This window comes from Sinohyriopsis cumingii, chromosome 19 (assembly GCF_028554795.1).
Source record: "Sinohyriopsis cumingii isolate HCF-2022 chromosome 19, ASM2855479v2, whole genome shotgun sequence".
Lineage (NCBI taxonomy): Eukaryota > Metazoa > Mollusca > Bivalvia > Unionida > Unionidae > Sinohyriopsis > Sinohyriopsis cumingii.
The window spans coordinates 70,254,321-70,274,507 of NC_142979.1; the positions used below are offsets into that span (position 1 = coordinate 70,254,321).

The window sequence follows — 20,187 nt, forward strand, 5'->3', positions numbered from 1 at the left end:
TATATATATATATATATATATATATATATATATATATACCACATCCATTAAAACATGGCCTTTGAAGTGTTGGTATAAAGCAACTTGATATACCAATAGTATTGGTATATCAAATTGTGATTTGCCCATGGCGTATGAATACGCATAATGAAGATGATTTTATTGCTATTATACTCTCTAAACATGGATATGAATTTCTTGTAATATTACATTTAAAAAGGAAAAAATAACAAAATAATGATTTACTTGTAAAATATTTTATAGAAACTAACATTTTTATACAAAAAAAACAACAATACTCAGTTCAGGAAATAAATATTATTGAGCTCCACCCTGTGTCGTCTGCTGTCATCTCTGTCAACACTGCTGTTTCCAGTCTCTCCCTCTGGCAAAAATCAAACACTGCAACTCTGTGGAAAAAAGAAAACAATGACATCAGATAAGGAGCAAGATCAAGAAGCAACATTTAATCTACTAAACTGTGAGTTAATTGGAGAGTTTGATAGAGACATGGCTGAGACATTTGTAAATGAAAATGATCATTGTGTTAGGGAAGACAGATTTGTACACCATGAGCCTGATGATATTCTGAAATTTATAGAAAGTAAGTAGAATGCAAACACTTTAAAAAAGACACTTTTTGATGTAAGGCTAGTGACAGAATTCTTGCAGTCAAAAAATGAATTCAGAAAGTTAGACAAGATAAACCCCTCTGAATTGGATCAGCACCTGGCTTGTTTTTATACTCGGTGTTAGGAGAAAAGATGGATCCGAGTTTGAACCGAACAGCTTAAGAAGCATCATCAGCTCCATTGATCGCCACCTTAAAATCAAGAAATATGCAAATGCAATCATGAGAGGAACAGACACAAATTTTGCATTAACAAGGGAAGCTCTTCGGGCCAAGCAAAAAGATTTAAAATCTAAAGGAAAAGGAAATAAACCCAATCGGAATCAACCGATCACAGATGAAGAAATAAATGCCTTGTATAGTAAAAAACTAATGGGGATGGAAACACCTGAAGCCATTGTTAACACATTGTGGTTTAACAACTCTGTACATTTTGGTTTGAGGGGAGTGACTGAACATTACAAGCTGAAATGGGGGGATGTTACACTAAAGAAAGATGTGAATGGCCTCGCGTATCTTGAACTCAATGAAAGGCAGACAAAAACAAGAACAGGAGACAATGTCAAGGACATCAGGGATATTAATCCTAAGATGTATGAAATCAAAAACAACAAAGAGAGAGATCCAGTTGTTATCTACAAACGGTATGCTGAGCTAAGACCAGCAGACTTTTGTCAACGTGAAGATCCTTTCTATATTGCGCCCAACACTATGCCAATCTCAGCGACAAACCCAAAATGGTTTAGGAAACAAGTCGTTGGAATTAACAAACTTGGATGCATCATGAAAAAAATGAAAGAGAAGGCAAATATTACAGAAAGAAAGAAATTAACAAACACAAGTAGCCACAAGTACTTAATTCAAAAGTTAAGAGACAAAAACATTTCCCCAACTGATATCATGCAAATTTCTGGCCACAAAAACGTGCAGTCTATAAACAGCTACTCAAACATTAGTGAAAAACAACAACAGACTTACTCCAATTACCTGAGCAACACCGGCCACCCAAGTAATGAAGTTAACCCCCACCCCAACAACAAAGAAATTTCCAACTGCACAGCAACAGACTGCAGTATATCAAGTTCCCAAACGTGTAATATTCAGCAGAATCAGATTATCAACAACCCATTCTACGGATCAAACATCACCGTACAAAATATGTTTGTTATGAACCTAACGGAAAACATGAACGAGATCCCTAACTGGGTCAAATTCTTTCAACATGCGAATTCTCAAACAGGGCCCATACAGCGGAAACGTAGGAGAATTATTGAAAGTGACACTGACAGTCAGTAGGAATAGCGAAATATGGACATAAACGATATCAATGAAATGTGGTTATGGTTAAATTGTTTAATTACCTATTGTTCCTTCATTATTTTGACGTTTCTGGCTCGATTCGTACGGTTGGTATCGATGCAAATGGCCGACCTGTTACTGTTCATGACAACGAACGCTGCAAATTCAATGTTTGCATGCACATTATTAAAAATATTTTGAATGTTAACTATCAGCCTTGTGTTTTCATTTCATTAATATTGCTAAAGGAAACATATATAAATTAATATGAATGAAGTGTACAGGAAATTATGAATAACTACAAAACTTCTTTTTTGGGCGTACATAGATGCGAGGGGTTGTGAAGAGTTCACTCCCCTAAAGTGCGCTGTTTGTGGCCGTCAGTTTTATCTCCCATATAAAATGAAACCTTTGATGTGGTATAAATAAAATATATGTATAGTATGTACGCTGTATCAATGATATACCACTCGTTGTATACATTTTTCATTAAAAGGAAACTCGGGCAAGCCTCGTTTCCTTTTAATGAAAAATGTATACATCTCGTGGTATATCATTGATACAGCGTACATACGATACACATATTCGATATATATATATATATATATATATATATATATATATATATATATATATATATATATATATATATGGCATCGGCGCAGCTTAAACAAAGAAGTCAAACAGACAAGTGGAATAAAGGAAAACCTCAGCCTGCGTGAAGATGTTTCGTTTAGTTACACTAGTACTATTTTCCTGTCACCAGCGCACGTACGGAAGTGTCGGCAAGTTAACAAAGTTAATCCTCTGCTAATTATGTACACCTGTATGGACTTTGTTTTAGCTGTTATTATTATTATTATTATTATTATTATTATCATTATTATTATTATTATTAACAACAACAACAACATCATTTTATGTACAACACACATATTAAGACCCTTTCATTCCATTTGTGCATCATATAAATGAGATTATAGAAATTATGATGCTGTTAGTAAAGATATTTTATCATCTACGAAGGTTGACAAAGGGAATCGGTCTGTCATATCGTTCCTGCACCGGGTTATTTCTTCTGTTGAGAAAAGCGTTATTGTAAGCTGTAAGTTGGTTATATTGCCGAGCATGGGCATTCACATATCAGCAGCAAACGGATTCCTTTGGTCCTAACTCCCTTTCCAAGTCTGCATGTTTCGCTCTGTTTGATAGCTCGCAAGGTATCTAAGGAGTTATTGAGTTTTTGACATCAATATGATGGATCACAAAGACCGTCTTCGAGTACCCGCCGGAAACATTCATATTTACATTTATGAGAGAGATAACGTTTCTCTCCCTCCAACAGTAAATCTTAGATAACCATTCTTATTAATAGTACCGACTGGATTTTTTATTCGATAATTTTGATTACACCATCATGGGATGTTTCATAATCCCTGATGATGCGATGTCTCACAAATCATTTTTGTCCCATGTATATATAATGTTATTTGTCTAAATTATTATTTTGAAATCTAGCTTTGGCGTTTCTCATGACCTATTTGTTGGTGTTACTTTTTTGGGGTCATAAATATCATTTTTGCTCCCAGTATTTGTTACCACCAATTTGCTTACACAACTGCGTTTCTCCTCTAACTCCACCACCACACCGTCAGCACGGTCCACATAATTCATTTACATTTTACCTATCATTAGCCACCTAAATTTGTTCTTTGTTTGAATCATTAGACATTATATTATATTATATTATATTATATTATATTATATTATATTATATATATATATATATATATACATATATATATATATATATATATATATATATATATATATATATATATATATATATATATATATATATATATATATATATATATATATAACATTTTAATTTAAATACTCGTCTTAATTATAATATAGAAGTGTTATCAGCGGTTACGATTAAACCCTCTGAATATAGATTTTATCTTGACAGAAGAACCCCTGACTTACCGATGCGACCTCTAGTTAATCCGACGAAAACTCTGATTAATAGTATTATAAAAGTTTATAAGAATTTCGCAACAATGGTCCATCTCACGTGTGGTCGATATTCAAAATCATACGCGACACCAAAGGTGTCGACAGAGCCATCGCCGATGCTACAATGAACGACAAACAAGCGGCAGAGATTATTAATTATCGCACTGATCAAAAATAGTTTTTCAGAATAAAATTTATTGTATTAGCAAAAGCAGACAATAATACTTGGATTATGCATGACAAATGTGACGCTTTCCTTAAAAATAAAAAAATCGCCTAATAAGTAAAGAGTCCAGATCAGGAATGTTAACTGGTATTGACAAATCGTATTATGATAGGGCGTATCCTGTGACCGCGGTTATTTATGGAATTTATCCGCTGAATGACAATCCTAACATTTATGATCTTGCGCCGATGAAATTTTCAAAAATAAATTGTGTAGCCGAACGAGTAACTAAACATTTTACAAACGCGATACGTGGAAATGATTTAACAGATCAGCAACGTAAAAAATAAACAAATCGGCTGAATCAGTTTAGGATACCGGAGCTACAATAAATGATGTTGCTGAATTAGAAAGAAATTAAAATTCCAAATAAAAGTTAAAAACGATAACTGGATAGTTTTGTACGAATCAAAGAGTAAATCAGCGGGGCTTCAATTGAAGTTATTGATGATAATGCGCATGCGTATACTAATGCAGTAACAATATTCCCACGAAATCGAGTTGTTAAATTTTACCAGGAGGATATCTTTGATTTTATTAATGAAATAAGTAAGAGCTATCCTGTATCATTACGATTATTTCAGAGTTCTGAATACGACGATGAATTGATTAGACTCGATGGAAGTGTTTGTATCGAAGAAAAAAGTAAGTTTGATCAGTTTGTAAGACCTAGTGGCGAAATATCGTAAAGAATCTCTCCACAATAAAATGAAAAATCTTACGCGGCGATATTTGTAGCTGGACTCTGACGATGTCAGATCTGACCAATAACTGATTAAATGTTTTACCGTTCGGTCTGTCGCGGCTCATTTTGTTTAGAAGATATATTCGTGGAAACCAACTCGGTTTGATTTTCTTGAAGATGTGCAGCTCAGAGTCGCTAGAGATTCATTTATATCAGTAAAAATATACAAAATTGCTAGAACAACTACATATCGGCACTTATGCATCATGAGGTGAATGGAGAATACAGCGAGAAGAAATACTCGATTACTCTGAATCCGCTGTTGTTTAGATTAAAGATATTTATTACCAAAAAGAGAAATATCAAAATTGTCATCAGCGCCATTTGTATATGATCCAGTAGCTAGACGTAAGATGGTTTGTCTCAATGGACAAGGTGATTGTGGTAAAACAAATCGTGTGATCCAATTATTCTTGAACAGTTGTTCGGATATAGTTGTACAAAAACCTACACACAGAGTCGCAAAAGAAATGACAGAAAGAAGTATTAAATCACGCACTTATCATAAATTATTTCGATGGAAGGGAGATAAATGGACTCCTGAACGAACGGGCGAGAAATACATTCCAATGATTATTGTTTGGGATGATATATGCACAATGTCGCTAGATACGCTAAAATATTTCTTGATTGGTTGTTAACAAAACATACTGCTGTGATAATGTTTGGCGATCATGGTCAAGCACCACCTTTTGTCGGATTATCTCCACACGAATGGTTAAAGAACTGTATAGATTATTATAAAGAAATAATTGATGATAACAGAGCACTTGATCCAGAATTAAGGGAGTTTAATAAATTAATCAGACTACAACCGAATAAAATTCAGTGTAAAATAATGCGTAAGATAATTTCAGAAACTTCTATGAATGATTTTTGCAAGTGTGGAAACCAGATGATCTGATGGTTGCAAGAAGAAAGATAGTTCGTGATACACTTCAACAACAATTATTTCAGCTGCATAAAGAAAAGTTTTTAAATCTACCCGTACCGTTGTGTTTTCGACCGTTTGATACACGACGGCAGAACATCGACACTGAAATACCGGGTTCGACTGAAATACATAATCTTGTATTAAACGATCTTGTTTTAGTTCCTTTCAATGTTGTTGACAGCGCATTAGCCATGGACAAAACTCCATGGACGCTAGGATATGTAATGACGATTCGTTCATCTCAGGGCTTAAATATTTCTGATACGCGAGTTTGGATCGTCGATGATCGTATTGAATGGTAAAACATAGTTTATCTCGCAGTGTCTCGAGTGAGAAGAATATCTCAGCTGCGGAGAATTGTCATAGGCTTCACAGAAACCTCTGGCGATATTATTGACAATGATATAGTAAGAAAAAGTTAATTGGTTACAAACAATTTGACAAAAAGAATAAATACAACTTTGATCTCGATGCTGAATTTATCATGACGCTAAAACAACGACAGAATAATCATTGTGCTAACTGCAACACAGTAATGTTGTGGAGCAAAATTCTTAATAATCCAAGACAATTTACCGTATATAGAATCAATAGTAGTTTTGGTCACACACGCGAAAATGTGATGCTGAATTGTCTTGAATGGAATGGATATAGGGGTTCTAGCTTAAAAAAGTGATCGCGGTGGTAATTGTGTGTCTTCATGAATTATTTGTAATTGTTCGTGTACAAATCCACGTTGAGGAGCAGTTGAATCTAATCTGTAAATTGCAGAACTACCCGTGGAAAGTACCACGCTGGAAATTGTATGTGTCGTAATACTCCAAATAGGATCAGTCGCTCTTTTGTATCGCCTTCAAGTTCACCAGGTTCATATAAATACCTGACAGTCACATTACCTAGCACTGGTTGTTTTGAAAATTCATGTAGTTTTATTGGTAGATCTTTTTTTGTGATCGCGCTAATGGGTTTCAATGCTGTTGTTCCAGTTATTTCATTGTTTAAGGCAGCTATCACACTTGGTAATCTTGCAACCCATTCACGAGATCTTGTATCATTCTGAATTATTTCCTTTGCATATTGATATCCAAGTGTTCGATTAAATCGTTCAATAGTTGCCTGATCACAACGAATTGCAGTATTCCGTCGTCTAATTGTGACGTTATGTTGCTTCATCAACGACGATACTGCACTTAGAAATTCCTTGCCAGGATCACCCTGTAATAGTTGTGGCCATCGTAGACCACCTTTGTTTGTCAGATCCTCGCCGATAAATTCGTTCAAACGCAGAAGCAATTTCAGTTGCTGTTTTAGTTGATAATGGTTCCGCTTCCTTGTATCTACTTGCAACGTCAATGAAGTCAAGGCGTATATGTATGTTAAATGACTTCGTCCAATTTTCATAGTGGTAAAAATAATATATCCGCTTGATGAACTTCATTTGTAACTCTGACATCAAAATGTGCATGCTGTAGTTTTTGTTAGGCGGTTGTATGTTAATTTGCCATATTGCCTGTCGTGCTAACCAATTTTCGGCGGCAGAACGTGTAACATTTGCTGCATCATCTAGTTTACTTATCGCTGCTCTACCCCTCGAATATCCTATTGGACTATAATAAACTGATTCCATTATTTCTATAATCGGTTCATTAATTACCGGCTCGAGAAATTCCTTTTCCTAATAATAATTTACCTTTCATCGCAGATCTTACCAACCATTTAGCTAATGATTCTCTGAAATATTTATTTTTTTATAGAATTTAATGCATGAATTAGTTTTACGTCTGCAATATGTCGTTGTTGCAGATCTTTACTTTTTATAAGCTACATCATGAACGTGGCACGCTTTACCAATAGTTTTTATTGGATATTCACCAGGTCTTGGCTGAACTTGATTATCAAGTCGAATATCAAGTCTGGTACTAGGACCACAATAATTATATCCTGGAAGATGTTTTTCTCCTGGGTATTTAGCCCTTGAAGTTCCTGGTAATTTTCCTAATGAAGCGGCAATATCACCACCTGTCTTCATACGAGACGAAACATATTTATATTGTTTGTACCACATCGTACACACATACCTGTAACCCACGCTTGCTATTGTTTGTTATCGTAGTTGTTAATCCACTTGTTTGTGTGGGTGTTCTGCATATTACACAATATAGATTCATTTTATAAGTTTATGGATGTAATTGATTTCTCAGCGACAAGAAAGCAAGAACCAGTCAGACATCATCATTAGAGAAACTGTCAGTTGGTTAGAGGTTTTGGTTTGATGTTATTGACCTCATTTTTTCATTTCGTAGGAAGCTTTATTTTTCATAAATGGATTTTCAAACAAATGGTATCTTCACCCCCTCTTCTGCTTACATACTTTGTGAGGAACAACATTAATTTCGTGGTAAGCGTGCGGGACTAACGACCGAAATGGTGCAGTTTCAATTCCTGACATCAGAAAACTCATAGATATCGTATCATAGAAGGAAACACTATTTGCAATTTAAATCGAACTTAAATTATTGCGTCACTCTATCTTAAAGACACCAATGCACATGTGATTACTCTGACAGAATTGACTACAGACGACAGTTGTATACGAAAGTAATCTCCCTTTGATCCCTAGGACTTTTTTTTTTTTAAAGCAGAAAATGAAATTGTATTTTAAGGAAAGCATACAAACAAACAAAGCATCCATATGCCTCATTTTCATAATACATTTATCTGCAGCTTGTATATTTTGATCAAAATTATAAGCCTTCAAACGTTCAGTTATTCATTGTTAAAGGGAAACCTGTGGCATTAATAAAGGGGAACAAATCAACAAAATATTTAGAACGGTACATTATGCACCTTTCCCCATGTTTAACAGACCACTTCGTAGGCACTGCTAGATTATAGCTGACTCTGGAAATTCTTGATCTACATGTATCAATAACCTTGGTAGTTTGTTAAGGTAAACTGTCTTGAACTAAACTGATTGTGTAGAACCATTATTTTATTACTGTTACTGTGACCTAGACCGCTTATATTCGAATTCCCAAATATATAGTTTTCATTCTTTCTGTAATTGCAAGTCAGTTAAGTCCAGAACAGTTATCATTGTTCAAAACTAAGTTTTATTTGAGTAATAATGACCTCAAATTTTATCATTTTGATCCCTTAATCGATGTGCCTCTTCCTTAAGTAAAGAGCTCACAAAATTGTAGTCAAGGCACGTGACAATAGAACTTTTATGCAAACATATCTTTAATTCACCGTAACCTTAACCTCCTAACCTTTAACTCCAAAATCGATGGGCTTCTTTATTTCTCGAAGTGTAAGCCATCCACAAACTTTGATGAAGGTAAATGGTCAAGAATGGAATTTTCATGCAAAAACTATATGCAGTTTTTCAACTAGAGTGACCTTTATATTTGACCTCTTGACCCTAAAATCATAAAGCTTTTACGTTTATCCAAACCATCCACAAAGTTTGGTTTCGGTCTGTGATGAAGACCTAATGTTTATGTGAAGAAACAATTTTTCTTCTTTCAATCAGTGTAAGTTTGACGTTTGAGACTTATGGACCCCGAAATCTGCATGCTTCTTACTTACCCCATGCAAGCATTGTGCAATGTTTAGTAACAGAACAGGTTGGATAATTTGGGTTACTGTGCGACAAATAAATGCACTGGTGTCATCGTGTATGTTTGAAATATCCACAGTGTGTATCTTGAGTGCTGGACCCATTTCTATCTGACCATACATGCATGATTATATCAAGTAAGCATGCTTATCTACCATAACAATACTTATTTGTGTATCGACCTCAGAGTCTACCTTTTATATTTTCTTTGTCATGCTGCGTTTTGCGATAGGCTCTTTTGTACCGACTTTGTATATTGACCATCGATATTGACTTTGACAGTTCTAGTAATTATACTTTCAAAGTGACATTTTCATTCAAACTTACTTATTGAAGTTAGTAGATATTATAGAATCTTCCATACTGACTTTGCCAATGTCTCTTGCATGCTGAGTTTCTTAAAAGACGTTTGCATATTGACTTTGCTACTGTATTGACCCCATACTTGAAATTTTTGTCGTTGCCATTGTACTTTATTGTTGCCTATATATTTTGCTTGTTGCTGTTTGCTTTCTTCAGCATATCGTGTCACTAATTCAGCGGATCATATAGACTGACTTCTACCGTTGATCTTGCTTACTGCCTTGATCGATTGCTTTTGCCTTACATGTTCTTGGTTGATATGATATTGGCTGAGGTTAGAATCATCTATCCGAATATAATGTTTACCTATATATGTTTGTCTAGATTGAAACTATGTCTTTATATTGGATTAAGACATGTTGTTCAAACAAACAAAAAATATTGTGAGCACATTCATATATTAAGAATGGCTGAAGCCGGAATCAGAACTTGCATCCAAGTTAAGTATATTTTGTTCTACGTCGACGCACCTTTTATGAGTCAAAAGACAGTTGTAGGAACTTTTCAGTGCACAGTCAAGGAGCATGGATCTGACATGCTAAGCGCCAAACTTTCAAGACGTCAGTTGTCTAGAAAGATTACTTAGAATATAAGATGATATAACTTTGAGATTATGATTGACATAATAAATTTCGTTGACATGGACGTTGGATGAGCGTTACCTTCGGTACACGGTCAAAGAAGTTTCGAGAATGAGGGATGAGTGTTCACAGAGAGGAACTTTATGCAGGTTTTGCGAAGTTCAGAATGTCAGTGGAGGACATACGGTACTAATTGTATGAAAAAATGGGAACCAGTCTAGAAATGGGTGTAGATAACATAAAGTATATATGGATTTGGCTGGCCAGGATTGGTTGATATGATAACGAAAGATGGACTTTAGTCAACAGATTCTTTTCAGAGCTTGTCCTAGTTGCAACTGAAAAAAATATAGAGACATTGTTTTATTGATGGAATTTCAGTCCTTTAACAGTCTTGAGCTTGGAACACTCATTACTGAAATTAGCACCTGACTCTGGTGCGGAATGGAAAGCACATATTTCAAACACATGTTAAGTCCAGAGAATGTCTCGGCTATATCACTTTCGTTGCACAGAAGCTGTCCTCCGAGATGCATCTATACTGATAAATATCGGTTGATCATGGGTACTCAGAAATTTAAAGTTATTGATTTTTTAATAATATGGCGTTTGCATAGGTTTACTATGGAAACTGAATTAGTACTTTGAGTTCTGGATTCTGGCTACACGCTAATAGTTATCAAAAGCAGAAGAAAACTAAAAAGCATGATAATGAAGACCATCTCAATATTTACGATTCATGTATGGTTCAAATGGTGAGTGACAGAGTACATGCGGGTCTGCATTTTTAACAATATTGGTCGCGTGATGCAGTATTGTGCCTGTATTACAAAAGGTAATTAAATGCGAATCATCACACTTAATAATGAGTAAATGAGGCATATGTTGGGGAGAACGTTTGATCTAATTTATCTTATCGCACTCAGGACCAGATTTCTGGTATCTCGATTTTCTCCACTGTGGCGGAGTCCGTCAGTCACCTGTCAGTATCCAAACGGCTGAGGCTATCGTGGATTTTGTTGCGCTAGTTCCATCTACACTAACAGGTTACGACTCCGTGCAAAACCTGCAAATGCATTTCGAAAACAATGGGCATACTGGTAAGTTTTGGTAGGTTTGTGTGTGAGTGTGTGATTTGGATTTTCAACGTAGCTTTAACAATTGTTCAGTCATTTCGCTACGATGTATGCAGTGTGGCAGTTTATAGTGATGTGTAGCCCTGGAGCATCATGCCGCAGACACGTAGCATGATGTATGTCCCACCCAGTCACTTTATCCTGACACCAGTCCGACCAGTCCTAACACTAGCCTCCTAATGCTGAGCGCCAAGCGAGGCAGCTGTTAGTACCATTTATAAAAGTATTTGTTATGACTCGGTCGGGGATCGAACCCACGACCTCCCGCATCTGAGGCGGACACTCTAATCAGTTTTGTTAGGTATTAATGTCTCTGCTGTTACTGACTTTGATGAGAAGTCGTCAGATGCTTTTATACATGTCTAACAAGTTAAATATCAAGATGTGTTTATATATATATATATATATATATATATATATATATATATATATATATATATATATATATATATATATATATATCTGTGTGTGTGTGTGATTGTTGCTTGTATCGAGTGATTAAGGAATATGTTTAAATTTTTCATCGAGTGGTACTTCAAATTTTCACCCACGAGATGAAATCGGTCTGTTATTCACTCGAAACAAGCAAATTGTAATTTGTTTATGCTCAGACGCATTGGATGGCAGTGTACATACCAGATCTTTTACCAGTCATGTTATGTCGTGTTTCGGGTATATTCTCAAGAAAAATATCAGTTGTAACATAGTGTTCTTGTCCAATTAAGGCACAAATAAACTCGCATAAACAAAAGATAACAAATGACGAAAATGTTTAAACAAAATAAACATTCTGTGGGATTTAAGCTTAGTACTCTTGTTTGACAGGTGTACATACGACTAAAAAACCAAGCAAGTAATGAAAGTGCTTGTAAAATTGCTTGATCATAATGTTATCGATATCTCTTGTTCGCAGTAGAACATATTTTCGTAATTCATTCCAGTGAATTATCAAAATTATTTCTATGGGAATATCCACTAATGCATCGACTGGCATCAACTGATTTTTCTTCCCCCTTTTCTATGTATCCATAGCAACCAGTTATTCAGTGCATCACACTGAACAGGGAACAATACCACTTATATCAAATAAAGTCTATAGTCGACTTTATCTGACGGGAGTTTAACTTCCTATCAGGGTTGTATTACTAAATGCAATGAAACATTTCTTTCTCCTACTTAAAATTACAAGTGTACCCGACAGTGTCTTCTTACAGATCCAGTCTGAATAGTTCTGTGCAAAAAGCAAGAACTATATATGATAACATTTAACTAATTCGAGCCATTAATCTACCGCCAGGTTATGTTACTGACGAGATGATACATGGGTTATGCAATGTCTCGTGATCAAGAAAAATGTAAAGCTGAAAACACATTGCATACAATTGTTGAGGTGTTGTTTGATAATCTTAAGCTTACGAATTTAGTTTAGGATTAATAAAATGCTTTTGCACACCTGTATCAATGGCAAGCATGTCAAGTAGGTAAAACATTTGTAGCCAACAGTTTAACAAGTGGTATTAAACTTCTTTCAATTAATGACGTGATGTAGGTAGTTACTTCAAAAAGAAATATTTAACTAGAACGAATTATCAGTCAGCATATAAGAGAGAGAGAGAGAGATTTCATGGAGACATATATTCCATCATGCTTTCCTTCCAAACTCCTGTAAGTAATCGTATTTGAGGAATTCACACAAACATTAACTTTTGTTTTCCCCAATACGTTTAACTCTTTAAAGTCCCATTTAAGTCCAGGTAGATCTTGAGGACAAGCCATTTTCCATCACAGGTGTAGGTCTGACAGATGTGTACCGAGCCACGCAATTCCATTTCCACTGGGGAAAAAATGACAAAAGTGGATCAGAGCACGACACAGATGGAATCTATTTCCCTATGTAGGTAGCCATGCATAAAGTGTACGTCAGAATTATTCCTGTACATGAAATAAAATAAATCTGTGAATGACACTGGGGAAATACGCATTTAGACTACATCATGACAATACTACACTTGTTGTGTCGTATTTTCCCGAGTAAATCACTTGCATATTTGGGGACGGATTAGTCCTTGATATGTTATATAATTTTCTGGAGTAAATCACATACATTACATAAGTCGGCTCCTGGACAACTAGATATCAAACGCGTTTACCCTTACGTTTCTAATATAAGATCCAATGTTGTTTGATCATGGGAAAGAAAATGTTATCTGTTCTTCAAACCAAGTTTGACCACAGTTACCACAGATATAGGATTGGTTATTCTTGATTTGGTGATTAGGCAATATTGACAAGTGAACTAAGAAAGAAGCAGGTAGCTTTCACCATATCATATATTCAAACTCAAATTGTAACAATCTATGTTCGTTTCATTCATGTTTTCCCTCCTACTTTTCATCTTGTGTTGCAAACGGTACTACTTGAAAATAACTGTTTTTGATACAAAATACTATTATAATAGTGCTTCATTATTATCTGAGCGGAAGAGATTGGTCGTTTTACCAAGGGAATGGAAATGGTGGCTAACATCAGGGTCATTATATAAGCGGTTTAAAGTATCGCGCGAGCTCCCTCAACTAGCAAGACTTCACGAGAAGCTTCTGATGGTACATGCCACGAAATACGAACTTTTGTAAAGGCATTAAAAAGAAAAAAATAAGTAAGTTTTCCAAGCTTGATTTTGAACGAAAAAAAATTAGATCCATGGTTTTTGCCTATTTTGTTTGTAGATGTTTTGACAAGTAAGAATGATTTTACTTAACCTAAATTTCTTTTAAAAATAGGAAGAGATGACTGTTTTATTATACATCACACACACACATAAATTGTCCATGTCATGATGGTCCAGCCCATATAGTGACTTTCTAAATGACTTGTCGTTCTATTTCAACACATCTCCTGATTTAGTCGAAGTGCTCTTTGTAGCTTTCTTTTTTCTGACAGCTATCAACAGACATTATCTAATATATGGCTGATCAAATTAATATTTACTGTTTACACTATCAAACAAGTTCGATCATTTGTTTTCGCTTTTCCCTTTGACCGTGAAATATAGGTTTATTATTCCTGGCCTAAGGAACAGTTTTATTGAAACGCTGGGTGGAACAGCTGCCAGTAGAGTGGGCATCAGATTTTGATCAAAGGGTTCGAAACACAAACCAAACATCCCGGTCAAGAACGTCAAACATTAACATTATTCGTTGTACACTCATATCCACATTCTTCCATCAATGTCTCCTCTTGTGTGAAGAACCATTATGCCTGTATGTTATTCTCCAACGTACATCTAGCATAAAAATTTGTCCTCTAGAGATGGGTGAATTTTATATTGAACTGTTTTATGTGTTACTAAAGTAGGCTATTTCCGACTTGTTACATTTTAAAACTAAATATTTATCCGTACTTACTCCTTCAAGCCAGTATAAGATGGTGGAGTGTTTGTAACGCGGCCGATGCTGTGAGATGAACGTGTTAGTGTCATAAATGAATTAAACACCTTAAAAGATCGGGTATAATGAGAAACAATTCGTTAAAGGACAGCTTTACAAGTATTACTGCATGATTATCTTAGTCTAAGCGATACATTGTACTCTTGGAGATGAATGTAAATGTTTCAACGTCAAAATGCACTTAGAAAAATAAAAAATTAATCCAACATCAAACAGTTTGCGTGAACGGTAAAACAAAGCCATTTTTTACATACTGAAATTTTTAAAAATACCATTTAAGATCAGTAGTATCTTTATGAATTTCAGTGACATGGGACGAATTTCAAGACACGGACGACTTTAATGAGAGTTTATTTCTACTCAATGATGCATTGCTTACCGAGAGATCACCTTCTGAGAAAATGTTCAAAGCAAAGACAGCAATGTGCCGAAGAGAATAAATTAAAAGTTACTCTAATTTTTTGTCAAATTTGTACCGACTGGTATTGTATTCAGTTTGAACGCCCGATTCAAGATCTATGTTAATTTCTGGACTTAGTTTATGCGGATGATTGGATACAGAAATGGATTTCATTTCTAATACATCAACTGAAAAGAATCATATACCCTAAGCTAGAACTGACCGTCCATTAATACTAATTTAAAGAACAAAATCAAAGCAAGAAGAGAAGACATGACAAGAAATAGCCGCGATGCTCAGTGCTTAGTGTGCCAACTCGCGACCAAAAGGGTGTGGGTTGGAATCATCTCTCCCGACCAGCCACGGTCAGCTACCAGATTGTGTCCTTGGACAAGGCACTTTACTCCAATTGCTTCAGCATTAAATAACCTATTAGTGTTGCTGTGCCGTAAAGACCAAACCACAAGACAAAACAATAATAACATACAACAAAATTGATTCGATGAGTAGAGAACAGGGTGAAAGGAAGTTGGAAAGAACGGTAAAGAAGAAATTAATAAAAATGGATGAAGAAGGAAAAGGAAGAAAAAAAACATCCATATTATAAAAGTTAAGATTGACTTTCGAAATATTGATTATTGATGCATCAAACAAGACTAAAATAACAAAGAAATCTGCTATCAATGCCATTGTAGTTTCTTTTCATTCGTTCTTATAGTTATTATTTTAAATACATTTCAGATTAAATGTATATGGTTATTTTAGAAAAAGATATGTGGTACTTATGAGTTTATCGCATCTTTACCAAGCCTGTGCAAATTATACATGCTGATCTTTGTGTCCTTCTTTTTAAGTGAACATTGTCCAAAGGAATGTATAAATGAAAGTCCATACCACTAGGCTTCACTTGCCGAGCTATCTTTAAACCTTCCATTAACTGTACGCTCTGAAATTTCCTTTGAATTAAAAACAACTTCTAATATTTTACACATTAACAAATAACAATAAAATATGTTGTATTATTGTAAAAATGGTAAAAGCGGTGTGTGTACTTTTTTCAAAGTTATATATATAACTTAGAAAAAAGTTCACACTCAATAGACTGCAATACTGCTTTCTGTTTTCCTATTGGATTGTGGTGGGGGTGATGGTGGTGGTGGTAATTAATGGGACTCTTTCGGACTTATGACTTTCAAATACCTTGATGAGAAATATCACATAATTAAACCTATTCTAATGAACAATTTATTGAGAGTAAATATAGGGCATGCACCTCGAAATGAATTTCTTTCACTGGATTCTTAATGTCACACGTTGGATTTTCCTCTCCATGGATGTAGACAATAAATGTCGGTATTCCAACACCCACCTTTACTCTGTGAATCATGGTCCTGACAAGGAATTCTACATGGAATTTAAACTAAAGTATATATCATTGGCCCGTGCCTCTTTTTTACGACATGCTATTTTAAAAGGATTCCTATGTACTTCAAGACTTTACAAGCTTAGATACGAGGCAGCGATCGGAGTATCTCCTTCCTGGCCATTAATTCTTGTGAGACAATTAGTGCTGTTATTGGATTCCAGTTGAACGCGAATTGCGACCTACAAAACGTGTGTTAGTCCTAAATAGACTACAATATTGTTCCAGAAAAAGAGCACAATCAGTCAGTTTGCTTCAACATTATTACAAACTGTCATGCCAAAATATATACAGATCAAGTCTGTTTTAAGCATAAAATGTATATATATATATATATATATATATATATATATATATATATATATATATATATATATATATATATATATATATATATATGAGTAAGGTTATTAGGCGATTTACAAAATAAGACTAGCAGCAGCCTAGCTTGGCGCTCAGCATGTAGGTCTTAGTGTTCAGACTAGTCGGTCTGGTGTCAAGACAATATGACTGGGTGGGATAAGATGATATTACTCCCCTCCACCAGGCAAAGGAGGAGCGTCGAGATGATTTTCTTATTTTCTTTCTTTTAGTGGTTTACTGTAACGATAGCAATTCTTGACAAAACATTGAGGAGGAATTAGGGAGGTCGGCAACTGATATAAAAACTATTCTCATTGGCAAAGTAGAGGCGCCACTAAAGAACATTACCCACGGGCATCTTAAACCTTCTTTAATTTTCACATCAAATTCTTAGGAATTAAATTATTTGTTGAATTTTTGTAAAACTGGTTTTCACTTTTTCTGTTACTGAGATTAAGACCATAATAACAATAATAGCGATTCAATCATCTGGCTATTTTAGAATAATACATCACGATAATATTCTTTATTATTATAATATTAAAATATATGGCAATTGATACTAGTTTATGCTTTGTTGTTGCTGTCATTGTTTTCTTACAACTATTATAAAGTTCTAAAATCGAGTATTAAGTAAATATGAAAATGTCCAAATCCATGAAAAGACGAGCGTAGGTGATTTTCACTTGTGTCTTACGACGATGTCTCTTGGCCTATGTGTGTGTGTGTGTGTGTGTGTGAGAGAGAGAGAGAGAGAGAGAGAGAGAGAGAGAGAGAGAGTTTTATGGTTGGTAGTACTGTTCTTAAAGAAGAATAATGACCTAGATCAGCTGTAAATATGTTAAAATATTTTATTACCTTTTTGCTGGTTCGTCATTGCGCTGAATTTCTACTCCACACTAATTTCCTTGCGCTGACACGTGAATGACTGAGCGTTCAGTGTTATGAAGCTACAACGCTAACCGTGTTTTTTGTTTTGCTCTATTTTCCTCATTCAAATCAACTTTCATGTTTAAATCATAATTGTGGCTTATATTGATTTAATCAGTGTGACTAAAATATATGTATAGTATGTGCGCTGTATCAATGTCATACCATTCATTGTATAAAGGTTTCATTAAAAGGAAACTCGGCAAGTCTCTTGTATTAATACACCTCTTCGTATATATATATATATATATATATATATATATATATATATATATATATATATATATATATATATATATATATATATATATATATATATATATATATATATATATATATTTATATATATAATCAGTGTGTGTGTGAGGACTTTCATTTTTATCGTAGCTTTAACAATTTTCCAGTCTTACCCAGTCACATTATCCTGAAACCAGGCCGACCAATCCTAACACTCTAACCAATTACGCCACGGTAACGATCGTATACATGGTGTGTGTGTGTGTGTGTGTGTGAGAGAGAGAGAGAGAGAGGAGGATGAGTATTCATGTTCTGTTATTAGATTTCTAGTTATTCTAACTACAGTTTTATGTTTGAAAATTTCGTAACTTCGGTGTCTGATATAACTGATGGTTGATAATTCCTGTTACATTTAGCAACAATTAGCTCTTGTACAATGTGTAGTACTTATCTTTACTAATCTTTAGGATTCCAATGTAATCAATATAGAATCATCTAAATCAACCACCGATAAACAGGATCGTTGAATAATGTTTTTATGATCGATTGTAACATTCAATAGACTGTCAGCATGCAATTGTCGCTCCACGTGACTTGAAGTAAATAATATATTTCAAAGCTGTTCACCCAATAAAGCATATCAAAGTAGGTTGATAGCTAGAGTGTCTTTAATATTTAACTGACCCATTGATTCATTAAGGCCAACAACCTTTTTATATATTTTCGGAATCAACTACTTCTGCAATTGGTTACAGAGAAAATCTTTTGCCTATTATTCGGAACCCATCGCTTCTCCAAATGGATACAAAGCTAACCCTTCGCAATTTTTTTCTAATCATCCCGTATCCAGCGTTTCTGCTGTTGGCTATAAAACAAACTTTTAACCTATCATTCGGAACCAATCGCTTCTGCAACTGGCTATAAATCAAAAGACGCGCGTATGTTGTACTCGAAATGTATTCCATTAAATTGTCATTAAATGGTTTACATGTATGTGCTGTTGTGAACACTTCAAATGGTTTGTATTTAATTTATTGGAGAAATCTGCCAATGCAGCACACTCTGGTCCGGTTAAACGCGTCACCTATTGCTTATTCAAGAAAATGCAAACAAGAACAAACTAGAATAGAACGATCTATATATACCATGTTAAGGAATAAACAATGGAGATTGGTAAAATCCTGCATAAAACGATACTTTTACCAAAGGAAGGAAGAAGAGTCCCATGCGGTCATCGCATTACCTTCTTCCGCCTATGTTCATTCAATTAAATTGATCCTCAAACTAGTTTTTGTTACCATTTTAAATAGACTGTATATACCTGCATTTTGAAAAAGTAGTTTATTTAGAACTCTTTTTGTTAAATTATATAATAAGCAAGGCTAAATTGACACCTACCTGACTTTTATACTGTACAACCCAAAAATCAGCTCTTTAGTTAAAAATCTAACTGAATTATTCTTGTGGTTTGTGTCAATGAAAAGTTAAATTAAAATCCCATTAGTAGACTTGGTGAATGCTTTTCTAAACACAATAAAAGTATCATCAATATTTGGGTCAAGTACCTGAATGAACATATCTTTCTTATGACACTCAGATCACTCGTCACTGTTCTCGGAAGATGATATTATAAATATATGGTAGGTATAGTAATAAAAAAAAAATCAACAGAAACACAACAATGCAAGAATCAAGATTGTATGAGTAGGTTTTGCACATAATTATTGCATATATTATTGTTCAGGGACTGGCGCCGTTTCTGACAAGAGCCAGTGGTGATGTGCATATAATTGATCATTGACTGGTGTAGTTTCCGTTTATAGTCAAGG

General features: G+C 34.6%; 1 long non-coding RNA gene across 1 annotated transcript in view; it reads right to left on the bottom strand.

Annotated features, from left to right (window-relative positions):
* Positions 1-241: 241 nt before the first annotated feature.
* LOC149775920 (uncharacterized) overlaps positions 242-20,187 on the bottom strand; it is a 21,783-nt gene continuing 1,837 nt past the window's right edge. Inside the window, exons 2-3 of the long non-coding RNA XR_016416505.1 lie at positions 1,993-2,087; positions 242-410 (exon numbers count right to left, since the gene is read on the bottom strand). This is a non-coding gene — a long non-coding RNA (uncharacterized LOC149775920). The remainder of the gene's footprint in view (positions 411-1,992; positions 2,088-20,187) is intronic.